We start from the raw sequence: 22,098 nt of genomic DNA on the forward strand, positions 1-22,098 counted from the left end.
AGCAGGAGGTCAGACTCGTGTCTGTGGTGGCAGCATCCATTTTGTGGAGCTGAGGCTTTAGTTAACTTTAACCGGGGTTCACAGTTACGTACATGTCGTGTCCCTCTAGAAGGGCGGAATGCTAACCTCGTCGCCAGAGTTGGTGAGAGGGCAGCATCCCGATTCGTATGACACCTTACTCGACATGTTTTGATAACGCGACACCGAAGTTACCGATGTGGTACGCGTTACCATGGAACAGCCATTGGGTCTTGGTTCCGCAAGCTGCAACCGGGCTCGGCTCGGGCCAGAGCCTAGTTCACACGAGCCCATGCACTCTGCCTTCAGGATTGTCAAGGCCTGCCATAGGAGTGACTGATAGGAACTCGGGTGTCCATTGTATGGTTAGATATAGGGCTACTATATCTAAAGCAAAGTGTGATTACACAACTTCGCCCCAGCTGTCATGCAGCCAGTTGTGTCAAATTTAGGAGGCCAGCCAGGGGTGGCATAATACATGCTGCAGCCCCTGGCGGCCCTGGGTACACCTATGCCCTGAGTTACAGGGTCTGATAAGGTGGCCCAGTACCAATTGGTAAATGCACCTAGGGTACATGTCGTAATTTAGAAAGAGAACAGCCAGGCTGTGGGTCTGATTAGCGGGCCCACAGCCAGAGAAAGTCGTAAACCAGTGAAACAAAAGCAAAAAATCTGGGTGATCATAGGATTGCAGACCCTACTCTCCTACAGGTCCTTCCTACCAACCACTGCTCTCTGTAATTAAAGAAAAATTGCTTTCTTTTCTAACTTATGCAAGTATGGTGATGCATGGTAGGGATTCCAAACTGCTAGATATACTACAAATCAAAACATATAAACATGTATTTCATTTGCCCCGTAATTTCTCCCCAGCCCAAATTCATTTGGAATTTGGACTGACGCAGCAAAATATAGCAAGAAGGTACCAGTTTATTAAAACAATGCACAAAATACGAAATAATCAATCTAGCCCTCTAGTCAACGCATTATGGGAAGCCTTGGTCAAGTTACAATAAATATTAGTTTTTATTTTTACAACTAATTAACACGGGTGATCTTTGGGACTTGAACTTGTCACATTCTATGTTTTGTCAGACCATGAATAAAGCACCAAAAATGAATTTGTTAGTTGATGATAAAAGTATATTTTCCAGACAAGCCAATGCATGGTTAACAATTCTAAGGTATGTTGCATTGCAACTGGCAACTTACCTTCAGCTAACCTATCCGGTGCATCTAAACTATTGGCCATGCGCCTGGGTGATCTACCGTCTCTGTCAGACAAACCGCTTTGGCAATATAATGGATCAGAAATGTGCAGACTATGTGATGCCCCAGATGAGGACTTTGTGCATTTGGTCTGTATATGTCCCAAACTGAACAATGTGCGTCGAGTACTTTTAAAGGCCTTATTTAATGAGCGAGGGATTCATAGGTGTAGAATAGCCATCATGAGAAGCCTGGATTCCACAGACCCTCAGCTAAATTGTAAACTTTTGAAGTTTTTACAATCTCATGACAGAGCATTAAAACAAGATTGTAAGCACCGCTCAACATCATAAGGTCCCTATTCAGTCGCAAGTCTATATGCCATTGACATGATGATAAATTAATAGCAGGATGACGATAACCAGAACTGCTGAATTTTCGTCTCTTCCTACAGATGCATATCCCACACGAATAATCTGGTGAAAACTGCCAGCAATTATGAACTGAATGTATTTTTATAACATTCTACTTTAACAAATCCATGATTGTATTTTGTGTTGCACCAATATTTTCAATGTTTTAATGAAACTGGATTATTATTTTTTTAACATGTATTTAATTTGTATTGTTAGGGTTTTTATTAACTAATAACAATAAACAATAATCAATCAATCAATCACTGTTTGCTCAATGCGTGTAATAGGCTAACCCCTCTCAACTGAACTTACCAGGAAACGTCCTCCTTCTACATGTGCGGTCTCTAGGATGTCTATCTGAAACCCAGTCTTTCCATCCTGGTGACTACTTTAGTCTCCAGTAGCCAAGTCTGTGCCACATGGTCAAGCTCAGGCACTCTCTTTAGACTTCGGATGCTGTCTTCCTTATGGAATTGCTCTCCCACCAGTCACTTCCTGACCCTCACTGATTGCCTGATGGAGGGACCAGACACCACTGCCTTGAAGGCATCTCAGTCTATGCTTGTGTGTGTAGCTGTGTGCCAGTTATGTCAGAAGTATTCCTCAATCAAGACAGCCAATGGATCAGTGGTGGGGCTGTTGGAGAAAGGATGTGTGGAGTGTCACCAGATGGGGATGGGGGGTGTAGGACTGGTCTACTGAGCTGGTGTGCATGAGCAATGGGTTATGGTCCAAAAGCATGCATCCCAGGTATTTCACATGTTTGATTCTATTACCGGGAAGCACATGATCCAATCCAAACTATCAGTCAAATCAAGTACCACAGAGTAGAAAGAGTATTCCCTCATTCTGGGCCCTCCAGCTGTCACCTGATTCCAAATATTGTAACCAGTCATGATGCTCTCTATTATTTCATATGCTCAGGGAGTCCACTAGTGAAGGGATGACCTATTTAGTTCTGTATCTGTCACCCCATTATAATAACCCATGACCGCTGGGTCCGCACATCTAGGGACAATATAGGGGCCAGAGATTCTAGGAACTAGGCCTGTCCCATGTTTGAGGCATTGATGTTGCCTAACAACAGCTACACTCCTGCTTATCAATGTTGAATGTAGTGGGCTCGAATGCTGTCCTGAGTTGCACCTATAGCAGTGTCCCCCTCGTAAACGACGAGTGGCCTCTGGCATTCAGCTGCCTCCTGCAGTGCCTTTTCAGTTTGATTATCTCCCTCGCCACCAAGTCTGCATCTTGCAGGAAGGCTGCGTTAATTCTATTGCGCTTCAAAAATGCCAATATTTTATAGCATTTGCTGGTTTAGCACAGCCTACATAAATTCCATGTGAGGTAGGTATGCCTGAGCTCACGAATGCCATCTACCTACTTCAAGCTGGGGGGCCTATGGATCCTGCCAGATCTCCACTACCATTCAAGTGGCAGGCTCCCACCCTGCTCATCCCAGTGGTGTGCCCCTACCGTCATGTACATAGGCCTTGGGTGCAGCCACTCATGGCAGTGTAGCATCTGAACTGGAAGTACAGATAACAACAATATTCCCCAACTCCCTTTTTGCCAGTTAGAGAGGCAATGGCTACCAATCCATTCAAACCAAATTCAAACGTTAACACAAACCAAACTCCTACACCATGCTTGTGTGAGAATGGGCCAGGAATTGGCAGCTGGGACTCTGTCTGTTCTCTCCTCCCTACCTCTTGTCCCTCAGTATGGCATTGTCCCAGGATATACCTCTCACAGTCCTGGGCCAGGGTCCAGTAGGTAAAGTGTTTCTCTGTGGCTCTGTAGGGCATATGGCTCGTCCAGGAGCACTAATTGCTTCGAATCATCTGAGCGAGATTCCCTCACTGTGAGCCCCCATGCTTATCTCCCTTACAAATAATCAACCATCTTGGGAATTATCCACAGCCCCAAGCCCTATACCTTGAAGAGTCCTCAATGTCCTCACTCTCTAAGGGCGTATTCAAAATCAAACCAATGCATCAAATGCATTCACCATAGCAAGCGCTGTTGTTTGGGCATATTCCATCTGGGCCCTAGACTGCCATCTGGGTTTCCGGTCATCTCTCCTGTCTGTGGTGTATTTTGGGGTGGTGTGGCTTGCTCCATTCTCCTGTGTCTGCTCCGGCCTTGTATATTTCTAGCTAGTCCCAAGCACTTGCCGGCTCATCAACAAACAAGGCCCATTCGTAGATGATCACCTTCAATAGGTTTGTGAAGACCAACATGTATTTCTGTCCAGCACCATAGAACTCCCGCTTGACAGTCAGATATGAAGCAGTTGCTGCTGTACCATGATTTTGTAGTCCGCTAAGTTGCCATCGAGGCAAGGTTCACATGAAAGTTACCAGCAATGTTGGCATGTTGCAATATGTGATTTTTGTCGCAGTGGTGGAGTAATTGCATCACCACTGGGCGGTACTGCGCTCCTGGTTGAAGGGGCCAGCTGGCACTCAATGGTTTCTTTCCACTGTGAAGAAAGATGGTAGTCCCTTTAGGCCCACGTCCGTCGACAGCCAGCTTTCCAGATACAAAACCATGTCCTTCCCCACCACTTTCATGGGCAGCCTCACCACCCTGATGTTATTGCGCTATATGTGTCCTTATGTGTCCTACTCTCTATGGGTCAGGACCTTTATGTGCTTGGTAAACTATGGGCCCGATTCACAAAAGTAAAATGAGAAACAGTCCAACTTTACGGTTTTCACAAAGGGCATTCACTATTCGTAAATGCTCTTTGTGAATATCAAAAGTCGTAAAGTTTAACTTTGGTATTTACAAAGGGTATTTACGAGTAGTAAATGCCCTTTGTGAATGCCAAAAGCCATAAAGTTAGGCTGTGTTCTCCCCCTTAGGGCTACTACTGGACCCTGAATGACTGAAACTTATCTAAAAATGGTAGATAAGTAGTCGGAGATGGCAATCCTAGTGTATGCGCAAGACGAGCGAAACAAGGCTGTTGTGTTGTGGTCATTCCTTTTAGCTGCTGCCGCCCACTGTCCACCACTAGCGCCATGAAACCGCTGGGTATACGAGCGCTGTACAAATGCTTTTAAATTCAAAAATTCTAAATTCATAGAAGGCGCCTGAAAAGCAAGTATGTAGCATGAGGGAGCTCTCAGAGGGGCACAGGCAGCACTGGACTCTAGTCCGACTGCCTCCACACACCACCGACTCTACCCTTGGGCGAAGGCTCTAACACCACAGTGATGATCACCACCAGCTGGCCTTGTCACAAACTGGGTACCTAATCCTTGTGCATTTTTATGGCTAGTTGATGGCTACCCTCACAAAGGCTCGTCTGTGGGAGCTAAGTTGAAAGTTTGGCATGAGCTGTTCAGGCTGTGTGGTAATATGCTAGGCGGGGAACACTTCAAGAGACACTGAAAGGGGATTCCTCAATTGAGGAGTGAATACAGTAAGGGTATGCGGTAGAATGATCATTACCCCTTTACCTCTTCCGAGAGGTCTATTGAAAATGCCCAGTGCAAGTCCCACTGCAGAGCCGCACCAGTGTATCACAGTATATCCCGTGCTGATCCTGGTTTCGCGATCTCATGGCCCACTGGCCCCTTGGACCAGAACTCCTTATGGGGCCCTGTGACCTCCATAGCTGAAGTGGTCCCTCTGGGCAGTTGCAATCATTGCACAACCTGTGCCTTCCCTGTACCGCTCCATGTGCCGTGCTCAGAGCACCCCAGCGTGTCGAACAACAACTTCAACAGTGTCAGCTTCTCTCTCTTGTTTTGAGTTCCCCTCAACTTCAGAGTGCAAAGCAGCTGACGAAGCGAGCTTCAGAAATTATTTTATTCTGACTCGTGAATTCAATTCCCTATAACATGAACTAATTTATTAATGAGCTGTTGCATGATTTGTTTATTAATCAACTTAGATTAAGATTGCATCACACATGAACACGCAGGAACTAATGACATGTGCTCTTGTTTGCGAGTCTGTTTTGTAACACGTGATTAATATTGTTTTGTTTGTCATGTTTGTCCTTTTGTCTTTGTCACTATTAATATGCGGCTGATTATTCATGGCATGTGCTTTTTATATGTGCTTATATATTTGTCCTATGTTGTGTTTGTCTGTCTGTGTATCATTTAATCATCTTTTTACTCTTTCAGAAACTTAAAGCTGGACTTTATGAAGAATGGTAAATATTTTATGTGCTGCTTTATTTGTTTGCTTCTGCTAGATGTCATTTATTAATGGGTTAATTAATAATTAGCAATGGTCGGGTGGGTAACAGAAGGGTTTGTTTTACCTGAATTAATCACTCTTTTGCGTTTGTTTAAATACTAGCCCGAGAGTGGCTTGAGGCCTAGTTCTGGTTCTGAAGAAAAGTTGGTCGGCCTGTACGTGAGCAGAGTTGGAGCCAAGTGCAGTCATCTTGGAAACTTTCCATGGAGAGTTATGTTTTTGCTTCACCTTTGAAAAGACTGTGGCTCTAACAATAGAGACTTATTCACGAACTGCTCTGGATGTTCTTTTTACAAGGCCGAGGAAGTGACAGGGATGATTTTGCCGAGCCTTGGTGGAAGTCAGAGAAGCAACTTTTAAAACTGTTGCAAAACGCTCGGAAGTCGTTGTCACTCCATGTGAATGAACAATAATGCGATGACGTTTTTACCCTGGGAGAGGTGGTTCTGGTGGTCTGACAGTCATCAAGCAATCAGGGTGCTGAAGTTTCTTCAAGAAATTACATTTAGTTAGATTAGCGAGTAAAAAGGGTATAAAAATTGGGCCTCTTGAGGGGAACGGGGCTGACTGTTTCCTGAGAGCGAAGTGCTGTCCAATTTCCTTTGGATCGTAAGCATTCAACTGTTTATTAAATTTGTTTTCCTTTCAGGCCAGAAAGCTAACTTAGGGAATAGGGTTTATGTTTTCTTTAATTCATTATTTTGCAATGTTGAACTGTCATATATCTTTGAGCCAATGATTAATGTTTTAATCTGAATTAATAAAAATTAAATGTTTGACATTTATAAAGAGCTAATAAAGTTTATGCAATTATGAATTTTAAATAAACTTTTAAAATGACAAGCTGGTCTTGTTTATTGTAGAAAGTTTAAAAACAACATATTAGATTCATTCGCCTCAGGATTCAGCTGCTCTGTTATTTCTTATGGGCCTGGTATTGATTGGTAAGTCTGGTAGTGGATAGTGACGTCATTTATGCAGAATTTTAGTAGGAGCGCTGGATCCGTTTTTGGTAGCATTCGTACGGTTATATGTTGTTTTTGACATGTATGTTACATATATGTTGGTATAGACATAGGATAGACTTTTAACAAATGTTAAGTTTTTGTCAGATTGTTATATGTAGTCGTAAGGATTTTTTCCAGCTGTGTGAAAAATTCCAGGTTATTTGCCGGCAAAGGGTAGTGTGACTAGAAGAGTTACACAGTGCATTTGTTCTGTTTCAAGATTGTGGTATAGAATATATCACGTGTTGTGGACGTACAACACAAGTTTAGGGACTTTAGATTGTTTGGTTAAATGTATAGTGAGGATTGCCTATGAAATCGTAGCATTGAGCATAGGGACCTGATGAGCCTGTTTTAAAACTCTCTGTGAAAAGAGTAATAGGATTTATCCAAGCTTGAGAGAAGGGTGAGATAGCGTCGTCTATTCTTATCAACGTTTGACGTTTTCTGTGGTTGAATCAAGTCCTGCCAAGATCGCGTGCGTGAATGATCAGGGTTTTCGTATGTATGTGCGAATAAATGATTGTATAGAAATAGCGTTGTCTATTTTATGTGTAGAATGAGTTCTGTATGATTGTAAAGCTTTCACTTTGTTAGCGAAACAGACAAGTGGTTTGTTTATTTGTAGTTACTAAATTAAAATTTATTGGAAAGTTTTGCTTAAAATGGCGCCGTGAAAAAGTTTTGTGAAGGAGGGGTGAGTTTACGGAGTAACACACAGAGAAGCTGCAGCGGTAGCATACGTCATTTCGGTTTGCGCTGTGATTGGCTAACATACATCACAGAAAGCGCAGATTGGCTCACGTGTCTGTGACGAGCTGGTACCAGATTGGTCAGTTCTGAATACTGTATTTCTATTGGAAGAACAAGGTAGTGACGTAGCTTAACCTGATTGGCTTGTTGGTGTCTTTCGCGCACGGATTGGTTAGAATAGCGGAACACCAGAAAAACATTTTCGAAGCTTAAGGAACAGTATTTTTGACTTAAAATCATGAGTTATAGGAGCGATAGTGTAAATAAAAAGCCTTCATTGTTTCAGAAAATGAAAAATTATTTTAAACCTGACAAGAAAATTGAAACGCGTGGTGGTAGATTACTTCATAAGTATAAAACACCCGCAGCTTATATGGAAGGCGAATATGGCTATCATACTGTGATTTGGTTTGATAATTGGATGCATTATACCAGAAATGATGGCGTATTAGCCTGGCCAGATGATGGGTCATTTAATTTGAAAGTTTTACAAAACTTAAGAGGAAAAATGATGGATCTTGTGCCAAAGCCAAGACCTACTCAATTTGAGGCATTGGTTGAATGGGAGGTTGAGATGATGGAACGTGAGCGTGAAAGCAAATGCCCGACACCTAGACATTCTAAATACATTTTAAATAGAGAAACACATGAGGATAAAGTGAGACGCTGGAGAAAGGCAGACATGTATGATGGTCTGTATCCAGTGAGAATAATGATTACCGAAGATTTCGAACAAAAGACAGCTGGAAGGAGAATTGATAAGGAATTAGATGATGCAGTCTTAGAAGACATTTATGCTACTAAACGCAAACCGCCACCTTACCAAGCAGGTTCTCAACCTACTCCGAGAGTTTCTACAGAAACTTCTCCAAGTGCACCTCCTAGAGAAGCTGAAGAAGGTTCTCCAAGATTTTTAAAATTATCTGAAAGGGTAGGGTCAGTAAATAATTGTAGCACACCTAGAGAAAATAGATTCCAGCAACAGGAAAAGAGAATACCTGCTGACATTCCAGAAATTTCTAGTTATAATGAAGCAAAGGAAGATTTAATTCAACAATTGACAAAAGGCATGGAAGCAGTGACAGTACCAGTTACTATTGGTCCTGTTGTACCGGTTTTTGATCAAGGAGACAATAGACAAACAGCTTTAACAGTTCCATTTATGCAGAATTTTAGTAGGCGCGCTGGATCACAGCCAACCCCAAAAGTATGCTCATTAGAACTGTGCTGGCTGTTATTGGTAAGTTTTTTCTGACGGCCAAGGGCAATCAGATTTAATTGTGTCTACTTTCAAGGGAGATGCCCCTGTCACTCCCCTAAGACCCATTGCTTATTTCAATGCTGCTCATATAGTTAAACTCTCAAGCAAACACATTTATTTTTGTTTGACTGAATCCTCCTTTTGGTTTTACCTTATAGGGTATATTTGTTGACACCCACTGCTTAAATCTTCTCCGACCTCATTTGAAACCTTTGCTTAGTAATACACAGTATTACTTTAGGGGAACCGATTCTTTCATGATTTGCCTATAATAATATTTAAATAACATGGGCCCAGATGTACGACCCTTCCAATTTGCGAACCGGAAATTTTGCTGTTTTATGACTCGCAATTTGCAACTCCCAATTTGGAATTGACAACAGTGTCTCAGACACTGTTTGCGATTCCTATTGGGGTCGCAAATTGCCTGCCTCATTAACATTCATGGGAATGGCTAGCACTCCAAGGGATGGTGGCCTGCTGGGGTCAGCAGCCCACCATGTCTGTGACTGGTTTTTAAATAAAGCTGTTTTTTTAACAAATGCAGCTCGTTTTCCTTGAAGGAAAACGGGATGCATTTAAAAAAAGAGAAATGAAACATTATTGTTTTATTTTTTAAGAGTAGGCACTGCCTGCTCTTAAAAAGTATTTTCAATACCAGTCAGAAAGGGGAAGGTGTCCCCTGAGAACCCCTTCCCCTTTGCGAGTGGGTTACCACCCATTTGAAATGGGTGGTAAACTGCATGGGGGCAGATTTATAAGCCCCGTGCGCCACCTTTCTGTCACTTTTACCATGTTAAAAGTGACGCAAAGGTGGCGCAAGGGGCTTGTAAATCTGCCCCCAAGTGTTTTACGGCCGCAATTGCAGCCACAAAAACAATCTTACATTGCACTGCTAGTCGCTTTTAGGAAGGGAAGCCCTTGGCATGCCCCTTCCTAATAGCTATTCGCAAACCCTATTTTGCGAGTCGGTAATAAGTTATTGCCTTGCAGAATAGGGTTTGTAAATAGGGCAGACCTACTTTGCGATTTGAAATTTACACCAATCCGTTGCATGATGCAAGCACCGTCCTTTTGTTCCCTCACTTAAATGAAATATGTTGATTTTTACATAATTCAACAGTACTCATTTTATTAAACAGAGTATTGACTTAATGAACTATAGAAAAATATTTGTCAAAAATATGCCTAATATTTATTTGTTCTAGAGAGAAAAGCTATGAAGGGAAATAAAACAAAGCAGTGAACTTCGCACACAATTCCCAAGGGAGCTGCACGAATGATAAACAAATCCCTTTATGGATTGAATAGGTTGAAATGTATAGGGATCTTTTAAATATAGGTGTGTGTTCAATGAAAAACTACTCGTCCAACATTCTATAATACAATGACCTAACGCTCATCAACTAGCATCTGATAAATGCAATTCTCTACCCCTGCCATAAAGGACACATTTTTAATGCACTGCTTTAAATATTACCAATATTTTTGTGGGAAATGTACTTAAAAGTGACACGACAGAACAGCAAACAACGGCAGAGAGCAGACCAGTGCCAATATCTAGTAAAATACAGTGCTACTGCTGTCTCTCCTAGCATGGGTACACTTCTGTCTGCCTGGCACCACATTGCAAGGATGTGTACTTGATATCAGGCCTAGATTTTAAACTGGAAAGGTGGCAACCTGGTACAAAAAAATTGCTTGGAGATAGGCAAACATTTTCTAACTTTTTATGTATGGTGTACATTATAGCACACTTGCAAATATAGAAAAGTTTGAAGAAAAGAAACATTTTGTCAATGATAACTAATACACATGTACAATGCATGGAATTCACCTTTAATGGAATGTAGTTCAATACAGCGCATAGGGCTACACTACATTAATTCATCCTAATTTCTTACATGAACGAAGTCACTTTTTTTAAGCAAAACCAGTGCAAAATGGTGATACACTTGGCTCATTTTCTACTTCTGCTCCTACTTTTACTTCTAACCTCTGCTCCTTCTTTGTCACTCCCTTAAAACATGCCACGTAGGATTTTTTTTGCAACCTGGTTGGAATCCTGGATTCTAACAAGTAGTATGGATACTGCGGTATTTGCAGTGACGGAGGAGTTTAAGGGGTGCTCAACCATGGTGGCTCAACCTCTCTCATCCTTCTTGATCTAAACGCATAATTCATACCCAATCCTATTGCGAAGGTTGGAAGTGGCAGGGGTCACAGGGTCAGCGTGAAATGGTCTCTTCTCTGTTTCAAACAATCATAGCCTCCAGGTTGATTCGCGTGAGGAAAGCAGTCACCTCACCGTAACGAGAGGAGCACCAGGAGGGCTCTCTCCGTCTATTTTAAAGTAACCTTTTTTAAAAAAACAAGCTAATTTTAATTTGTGTGGCACGCTATCTTTGTACTGTAATTTGCGCTTTGCACATTCCCTACCTGTCCATTAGTCCCCGGTCCACCGCCAATTATTTGGTTTGAGTGGAGGGACACATTACTACATGAACGGGCCCTGGAAGTGACTCACGACTTCCCAGCCCGAACCAGCCAATCAGCTCGCGCTGCTCCTGGCCCACGCACCTTAAAGGCAGATGCCTTTCGTGATGTACTGTTGATTCGAGTGAGGACCGTAACGAGAGGAGCACCAGGAGGGCTCTCTCCGTCTATTTTAAAGTAACCTTTTTAAAAAAAACAAGCTAATTTTAATTTGTGTGTCACGCTATCTTTGTACTCTAATTTGCGCTTTGCACATTCCCTACCTGTCCTTTAGTCCCCGGTCCACCGCCAATTATTTGGTTTGAGTGGAGGGATGCAGGACTACAAGAACAGGCCCCTGAAGTGACTCACGACTACCCGCCCGAACCAGCCAATCAGCTCGCGCTTCTCCCGGCCCACGCACCTTAAAGGCAGATGCCTTTTGAGACGCGCAGCGGATGCGCGCAGCGGGTGCGCCGAAGGCGCGCCTAATGCAAGCCTGTCTGCGCCCGTCTGCGCACGACCGGGATCTGGGGCCATAAACCCTGGCAGTTCCCCGGCAGGCACCCACTCCTATAGTGCTCAAGTACTGCATCACATGAGAGAACCCATGAGCCCTTGCTGCCAACACTCTCTCGTGGTGGCTAGCAACCCTCGTGGCTGCCCGCATTGCAACTTCGTATTCCTCCCTAGCGGAGAAAAGGCCCCCCTCCTTAGCCCCTTCTCTAAATTTCTGTTACTAAATTGTCGATCCCTCCCTAAACACTCGGTGGAACTTGCTCTGCTAATAGAAGATCTTAAACCAGTTTCTCACTGAAACGTGACTCTTTGATGAAGTAGATTCTTCCGTCCCTCAGAGCTTGCCGCCTGGCTACTTGATCCAAAGAGCCGATCGCAAAACAGACAGAGGGGGAGGGCTAGCAATCATTTTCAGAGACCACCTTCACTGTCGATCCTCCATCGAGGATCTTCCAGATTGTGAAAACATAAACTTCTCTCTAGAATTCTCACCTACCTGCACCTTTTCCGGTCTATTGCTCTACCATCCCCCAGGACCCCCTGGACAATTCCTCAAGGCTCTCCCCGCCGCTGTATCCAACCTTGCCCTCACTCCCGCCAACCACACGATTCTGGGAGACATTAACATCCATCTCGATGACCCCTCGGATAACATGGATAAAGAGCTCCTGTCGAGCCTCTCAGCTCTAAAATTCACTCAGAGAGGCTTCGCACCAACTCATACAAAAGGGCATCTCCTGGACCCCGTTCTGAGCAATGCACAGAACCTTCAGGTCGAGTCCCCCATTCCTCTCTCTTGGACCGACCACCTCCTAATCCCTTTCACTTGGCATACGCTAACCAACATTCCCCCCAAGTCCTCCACCAAAGTTCAAGTAAGGAAATGGTCCAATCTATTGGCCAGTTCCTGGTCCAATATATTGGAGAATACTGCACTGCCCCCCAGCCCAGACCCGGAAAAATCAAATAAAAATTTCAACCTTTGGAATACCAATTTTCTGGACTCGCTTGCCCCAATTAGATCCATCCATAAAAAATCCGCACAAAAAGCAGCACCCTGGTTTTCCTCCAAACTAAGGGAGCTTAAGCAAGAATGCAGGAAACTAGAAAGGAGTTCGAGATCTACCCCCAATAGTGATACAAAACTAATATACAAAAAGTCCATCAGGAATTACAAGCTAGAAATAAAAAATGCCCAATCCTCCTTCTATGAAGAAAAGATCCGCGCTTCAGAAAACTCCCAGAAGGAGGTTTTTCCTTAATCATCACCCCCTAAATTCTCCCCAATTCTAAGGATGCTCCAGCTCGATGCAACAAGCTAGCTGAATACTTTCATCAAAAAGTTGAATTGATTGCCCAATCATTTTCTCCCTCGCAGAACACCCTCACTGAGCCTCACTCAAGGTGTCTCCATACCAACCCCATCCACCCCCTAACAGAGTTCCTCCTGTTAGATGAGACTGCATTAAAAGTACTTATGAATAAAGTCACTTCGGGCTCCCCATTGGACCCCGCCCCCCCCACGATACCTCTCCCTAATCTCAGACACCATATGCTGAGCCATTGTGAACATTGCCAATGCCTCCATCTCATCGGGTATAATCCCCCCTGCCTGGAAATGTGCCCAGGTAAGGTCCCTCCTCAAGAAACCCAACCTGGATCCCTCTAACATGGCTAACTATCAGCCCATATCCCTCCTCCCTTGGCTTAGCAAACTGACCGAGCGACATATAAACTCCAAGTTAGTGCAGCACTTAGAGTCCAACAAGCTGCTACATGATTCACAAATAGGCTTTCGCCCGTGCATGGGGACAGAGACAGCACTGCTGGCAGTAACCGAAGGTACTCGGCGGCTCTTAGACCAGGGCGGTGCAGCAGTTATTGTCCTCCTTGATCTCAGTGCCGCCTTCGACACTGTTGATCACAACATCCTGCTGACCCAGCTCACAAACCTGGGGATTGCCGGTTTGGCTCTCTCCTGGCTACAGTCGTTCCTTAGAGACAGGTTTTTCCAGGTCTTTGTAGTGAAGGCCTCCTCCAACCCCTGGCCGCTTAGTTGTGGGGTTCCCTAGGGCTCTTCCCTGGGCCCCACACTTTTTAATGCCTATATGGCTCCCCTAGCCGAGGTAGTCCTCCCGTTCGGTATTCAGATTGTAACATACGCTGATGACACGCATGTGGTGTCCTTGAACGATCCAGAGTGCTCATCGAGCCCCCTTGCTAAATGTCTGACAGCAGTAGCGGACTGGATGAAATTGTCTCACCTTAAACTAAACGGTGACAAAACGTTTTTAGGCAAACTACCATCTCCCCTGCCTGTAAACATATGGCCTACCTGCCTCAACCCTATGCCTGCTCCAAAACAGCAGTTTTAAAGGCTCGGCATATGGCTCGATAACTCTCTGAGCTTCAGCCACCAGGCTACAAAACTAGCGGCCACTTGCTTTGACCTGATGAGAATGCTAAGAAAGGTCCTTCCGCTGCTCCCCTTCAATGCTAGGAGAATCATGGTGTAGGCCCTGATACTCTCCCGCCTGGATTACGGGAATGCGCTATATCTGGGCGTGCAACAGGCAACCCTGCAAAGACTTCAAGTCATCCAGAATTGCGCAGCCCTCCTCCTTCAAATCCCCCGAAGACAATCTGCAAAACCCGCCCTCAGGTTGCTCCACTGGCTCCCCATTAAGGCCAGAATTCAATTCAAGTCCATGTGCCTGGCTCACAAAGCAATTTGGAAAACAGGCCCGGCCATTGTTCATTCGTTGATTACCCCCCACCAGCCTTCTAGAAATCTTCGCTCTAGTTCAGCCTTCCTCGCCACCAAAAGGAAAGTCCGTCGGGTCAAATAGGATGTACGTACTTTCTCTCTGAATGCCTCCAACCTATGGAACCAACTCCCTCGCTCGCTCCGCGCTGAGCCAAATATGTTTTCCTTCCGCAAGCTCCTTAAAACCCACCTCTTCCGCATCACGATGTAACTGTTCTGTCTCCATCACGCGATCAGACAGTGCTATGAGGCCTCAGAGTAGCAGTGCGCTCTACAAAACTATTTCATTCATTCATTCAAGTCAGTGAATGGCCTTCTTTCAGCCACCCATCATTTGAAGTGTGGTCTCCCAGCAAGGCTCCTCCTTAAGCCAGATGCTTTCTAATCTGTATGGCTGTCTCCTCTGTCAGACATAATCTATTCATGATGTTTTTCTATGCCATCTTATGTGGGCAACACACAGATTTTAGTCCTCCTAACTCCCAATAGAGTAACTATTTCACAGCAACATAATGCTTGCCTACAACAAGTTGCTGACAGGAAGGAGGCCAGTTGTTTGCAACTAAATGGTGACAAAACAGAGGTCCTCTGTGGTCAACCCATATCTCTGGACCCAGCTTAGCCGGCTGTAGGGTCATGTAAATAAAGACTGACTGAACTCTTTTGGTTCCTGATGGATTCTACAGACCCGTGATGTAAGATTCTGAGGGTGACAAAGTGATTGTAGATTTAGAATGTTGAGGTCTTACTTACAAGCTGAAGAATAAATATGTGTATAATTCCTCTGGGTAGAATGCTACAACTGGCGATGAGTAGGGGATCAGTACCCTGTAGATTGACAGTGATCTCCCATAGAGTTTGCTGTTCACATCACATGTACCACAGTCAAAGTGAAGAATTGACACTGGCGCCTATGGGATCTCTAATAAAGAACTATACACATGCCAATACTGCTACCTTATTCAAACTCACTTACTTTAGAGCAACCATATTGAGAATCCAACAACATGTGCCATGGACCACTTTTTCAGTTTGAAATCAATCTTTTTCTTAATTTGCTTTTTTTCACATATCAAAAATTATACATAAATAAATCATTGAACCTTTACACATTGCACCTTAACAAAATTTTACTTTATAAAATCTTCCTCATACATTCAACATTCTTCCATTTCTTCCACTCTCACATTCCCTTCATACTGTATTCCCATTCACTCACTACACCACCAGCATTCACCCTATATTCTTCAATTTCCTTTTTCAAGACTTCTTTTGAACTTTTTGAATTGCGCGCCATAGGATACAATTTTATAACAGAAATGTTTTAGGTCTAAAAATTTAGACTTTGTTAGACACTCTTATGGCAAAACAAAAACTGGTCTACGCATTTCAAACTCTTTCTGATTTTAGAGTTCTCATCAGGACCACACAGCTTCCCTTATTCTAGCTCTTCAAATTTAGTGAATACCAACAATAGCATTTTAATGTGTCTTGAATACGCCTCTCTCTTGGAGCTTCAATTGTCTTAAAAGCATTCAGGAGCAAAGGCGTCGCATCGCCTCCACTCGTCTTCGTTAGTTCGGTTTAGGAAGATTTTTGCGGCGGACCCTTTTCTTTGCTCAGTAAGTTTTCAATAATACCTGTTCGCGCAACGACTTCTGCGTTCTCAGGGTCAGTGCAACGACAATTGACAATTCCCTGTGTGCATTAAAGATCAGGTTGATAGGGTTGGAAATATATTCATTCTCCTTGATCAGAATCTGAGGAAGTGTCAGAGAAAGTGAAACAACTAGTGTGTGATTTACCCTGGTATTGAGAATTCAAGGCACCTGGATTCGTATTTTTAAAGAAATCTTCTTTAAGATACGGATATACTTGATCTTGATTGAAATTGTTAATATCCCTGCTTAACTTTGATGTTTGTTGCGATGTAGAGATAACAATGTTGTATATACTTTGAATTTATGTCTACTGGAAATGTTTTTATGTGGGCCATTATTTCATCTATATGTACTGTGGTGAATACCTGATAGGCTTTTTTTGGAATATTCCTTAGGATTAGACTGTAAACCCGGATGTGATCATGCAGTGCTATGGAACCCCAAGTTGATTATTTTATTGTTGAGAATAGAGCCTTTGTGGCCCCTTCAGTGTGGGCTGAGTCAGTATATATTTATTACACTTTCGCTGGAGCCAGATAGGTTCTGTACCTAGGACAGGTACTCCAGGATTGATTGGCCTGACCCAGAGTGCTAGTATAATTTTTCAGTGATGTTAAACAAGTCTAGAAGAAGTTCGTAATCCAGATCCCTTATTGGATCCTCCCAGTCTTGACAGACAGTGGTGTTGGTCACCTTGGTGTTTATTGAGTTACCTTGGATTGCCTTGAGTTGGTCTGGTAGTGAAGTGATCATGTTCGTAATACTCTTTTGATTTTTTGCATATCGAGCACCACCCCGATCTTTGATGCACACAGGGGGGTGGATTTTATAGATTGTTTAGATTGTTTACATCCTTTCCTGCGTAGTTTTGTGCAGGGTGCGGTGAGGCTAGATTTATCATCCCGTATCAGGCCCATAGTAGAGCTTTGTGCAGTTCGTGGGCCCCGTTGCGCATGATCCATTACTCGAATGATGTGTGTTGTAGTTGGAACCTGAGTTTGAACCTGAGTCCTTCACTTGTGTTGTTGCCGTGCTGGTCGTGATTTAAGCATGTGCACGGCTTGAATACGGCCACGCAGGAGACGTGTTGTACTTGCAGTTTGGATACGAACGGTTCGAACGCTTTAAGATTCAGTGTTTATGATGGGGAACCCTTTTTGCAGGTAATTGAATTGGGAGGGTACTTCGACAACTTCGGAACAGCTGGCGGATTGTGTATCGTGCATTTTGAGGCAGTCCATTAAGGGGTTTTTAACTCTCTTTTTTTTCGGTTGTTTTTTTGTTAGGAGTTTATTCCCTGCTGATTGAAAAACGTGACAAGTGGACAGTTGACTTTTCCTTGAGCCACTGGACACAGCATTTTTAAGGTAGGATAGATGCCAAATGATTGAAGCAACATCATTGCACAACAGACAGTCCCCAGTGTGTTGTTATTTTTTAAAAGGTGTGCTTTGTTGTTATTTTTGCCTCAGGATTTAAGTAGCTACATTAGCTGGGTGGCTGCATGATTTTGAGAATGTAAATATGGGCCCAAGGGGCGGTGATAGAATGTCTTGTTTACGCAAAACAGAAAGCTTATGGATCATAAAATTACGTGCTGTGGAATGTGGAATTAATATCTTTAAAGATCTTCATGAATTTCTTTAAGAGAACAAATAATCTGCATGCCTAAATTCAGTCAAATTGGTATGGCACAACACATACACAATGAATTGTATAATTTGACCGGCATATATATATGTATGTTTGAAAGCAACATGTGACATACAAGTCACTAAATGAATAGACAAACAGAATGTTTGAAATGCGTTCTTATCATAACATATGTATAATTTCTGCAGATTTATGTAGGCTCAAAGATGGTCTGTAACATTCAAGCCAGTGTGTATGTCCATCCACTAATTTCTAATGCTGAATGCACATACTGAAGGAGACTATCCATCACTTATCAACAGTTAGGTATCTTGGACATGACTTTCTAGATTTATTATAAATATAGGAAGAGTATGTTAATAGCCCTATAAGTGTTCTTTCAGAATTTCCTTCTCAAACCCTCATTATCTCTGTAATATCTTCTGGTTCTAAAAACTCACACTATTACCAGCATACTAAGACTGTAATGGTGGAAACGAGACTACTGGTGCCCTTGATCCATACTGGTGGAACAATATGTCGTATCACAAACGTGAATCAAGGTTTCAAATGAATTCTTCATCCAACGAATTGCTGAGATAGAAAAAATAAGGTATTTCTTGTCTTTTTTTCAAATTAGTTCGTGCCGTAACAACTTTCTATAAACAGTTCTAAATAGAATTATAATAGTTTCGGATTCTATTCCATTTTATAAACTATGACCTAACAGGTACGCAAATAGCACATAAATAGATTCCTACATGTAAACACACCAGTTTATCACCGTCAACGATGGCAGCCACTGATTCGCACACGCCGATAGAGCTCTAGTGGTTAAGTCCGTTTTTTACCTCTACCATAATATGGGCGTTTTTCCCACATTATATCAGTGGCGGGAACGGGAGGCAAACAGGAAAAGAAACACCACTCGGCTCGTCGATATTCGCACTGGAAGACAATACGAGGTAAGATTAACAATAAAAAAACGATGATATGTGATCAGGATATGGATATAGGCAGAATCCAGATAACGGCATAAGATTACGTTTTTCGAACCCGGACAAGTTTCGCGCAGGTGACTAAACGAGCATAGAAAATTAACGGGCTTTTTTATAATGGGATCAGATAACTGAGCTCGCCCTGATATCTAACGTGTCACTTAACGAATGGACGTCCTATATGGACACTTACACTAACAATATGACATTTTAAGACATGGTTAGCAGGTGTTAAGAACAAGGGTAATAATATAAACATGCTGATATACGGCATTGACTTACATAGTAAGCTAAGAAACCAAATATCCTATTTAGACATACAAGTATAACATGTTTGGAACAGTAATGCAATGTCAGCAGGTACATGTTTGCTGACTGTTCCTTCCTTTTTTCTTCTATCTGCTATCTTGGTCTGGTCACATATAAGTGCTACCTTGGATGTATCAGGATTCAAGAGAGAATACGCTTAATAGAATGGATCTGAATAACTATTTTGAGTGGTGACATTAGAAGAGGACAGGCTCGAATACTGTTGGGGCCACAACTACTATATGAATGGTAAGGCAGCATATTCCAAAAATCTTTGGCATTTTACCTGTTTTTATAGATAAATAAATGAACTTGCAATGGCAAATATATATTTTTCTAACTCTCTACCCATGGGAATGGGCAATTTTAAGACTGACCTATTTTAGTGCTTATTTTATAGCCACTTAACCTTTGGTGGCATAAGTATGAATTTGTGATATACTGGCTCATGGTTGTAAACATATTGAACCCATAAGAGAAATCTCACTTGCCCCATAATGAAATAATACAAACTTTTATGCACTTATGTACTGTGAATAAGAGTACACAACTGACCTACGATGCTAGCTTGCCCAATAAGGAATACTAGTAATATGGATGTTCCTCCCACAGAGCGAAATACATATTATACACATCTTCACTACAAGCGTCATCTTCAGCTATTATCGGTTGGGGGACTATAGCATCACATCCGAGAAGAGTGAATAAATAGGTGAGAATTTCTGTATATAATCACAGGTGCGTGTTGTTTTGCACCTGGTAGTGGGCAAGGTTTCATATTGATACGGTCACTTTGAACGCAATCATTCTTACACACTCCACTGCCCCTCTTAATGTTATGCCTGTCTTCCTAATCCTCTAAGGATGTACATGGTTGATATCCATGATCATTGTTCCACCGGCATGATCACATGGTCTCTGGGTTTTTGTCTGCACTTAATTACATGAATTGGTCTTATTGTGGTTGTTATAAAAATAACCACATAAACAATGGGTTGATGGATTCGTGAGGGATTTTGCATGTCAAATTGACAAGTGCAAAGTTATAATCAGATTGAAAATTATTTTTATCTGATGGACATGTATAAATATTTTGGTTGCAGCCTTGGAAAAGCCCTGCGGGCGAAACGCGCGTCGGCTACTGTTTTTCCTCATACGAACTTTGGATATTAAATACCAGATCTCAACCTAAGAAGATTTGTGTGGATACTCTTTTGAGAAGCTTTGGGTTTTAGAAACTTACTGGATGCTGAGACTTCATGGACTGTTCTAGAAAAACATTGACATTACTTGAGTTGTTATAACTATATGGTGTGCTTGGGTGTTATGCATACATATGGCTGCAGGATTTTTCCTGCTAGCCTTGGTGTTGAAGAGAGCCTCCATTCAGTCAAGGTATTTAAGTGAACACCACGTGTTGTATTATCTACCCGCATTCTGGTGATGGCCTTGTTGTTATAGACACTGTATATAGTATGTTTGTCACTTTCTGTGGTCATTTGTGTGAGTTTGATCTTGGTGGTTTGTCTTCCCTTGATCCTCCTCCCAAGACCTGAGTCACTTGACCTTTCTGGCACTGCATGGTCACTGAGGGGGATAGTGGAATCTTGGTAGCCTGGTTGATTTATTTATATATAGATTTAAGTGTACATTATTAACATTGTAGAGATACTGATCCCCCTGTCCTGATGAAGCCGAAAGGAATCATTGGCTGAAACGCGACTGTGCCAGCGTCGACATTTTCAGAGGAGTCCCATCATTTTGAGTTGTCTTGAATAAGGAGAGCGCCCTACAAATAATTTTGAGGTGTTATCCCTCAGGCGCAATAGTGACTACCTTACAGTGCACTACTCTGAATTAAGAGTGTACATCCTGATTGTTTTGTTCTCCGTAGTGGAATTCCTTTTTCTGTGTATTATATTTGTATGTTTTATATATGTTGTATATATTGTATATATGTAGTGTATCATATTTATGAATGTGATTCAAATGTATTTGTAATGATTGTTTATGTCTTGTACATAAGAGGTTTAGTTTTGTATTTTTGTTTTTATCAAATTGTTCTCTGCCCCGTCATATGACACTTATATAAGTTTGAATGGTGGAAATTAGTTTGTTGTTAATAGGAATTGGTATCATCAGGGTAATTAACTGTACTCTGAATGAAAATAAATGTTTGATTGGTCCCTCTAAACCGTATTTCTTTGGATATACATAGTTGATGTCTTTTTGCTCAGGTATATGAGGGTGATTTGGGCAAAACCCCTAACTTGTATGTACCAGTTCACTATTCTAGATACATATAAGACTTTGCCACGGTCAGTGCAACGTTACAAGAATTGACGACAAAGAATGTGGTGTTGAATTGATCATGTGAGTGTGGAGAGAGTTTCAAGAGAATCAAGCAAGCCATGGAAAATGCCACTGAAATGGCCTACTTTGTTCCCAAGCTTCATACAGAGGTTGTACTTGATGCTTTTCCTGTCAGGTTAGGCGCAATTCTTGGACACCACAGTGCACAGCTAAATGCCCAAATGCATATCGTGGCTTACTCCAGCAAAAGCTTGTCACAAACTGAACATGCTTATTCACAACCAGAGAAAGAAAGCTTGGCAGTGGTGTGGGCTTGTGAATATTTCCATGTGTTCTTATATCGGAAGCCTTTTCCTGTAGTGACCGATCATCTAGCACTTTTGACAATGTTTGGCAATCGAAAAGCCAAGAAGCCTCCAGGTATTGAACAGTGCGGTCTGAGATTACAAGAATACAACTACACAATTGTTCACTACCAGAGAAAGATAAAAATCCTGCTGGTTATTTTTAAAGAGTGCCATTACAATGCCCTGGTATGC

The sequence above is a fragment of the Lissotriton vulgaris genome, chromosome 4_1 (assembly GCF_964263255.1).
Source record: "Lissotriton vulgaris chromosome 4_1, aLisVul1.2, whole genome shotgun sequence".
NCBI lineage: Eukaryota > Metazoa > Chordata > Amphibia > Caudata > Salamandridae > Lissotriton > Lissotriton vulgaris.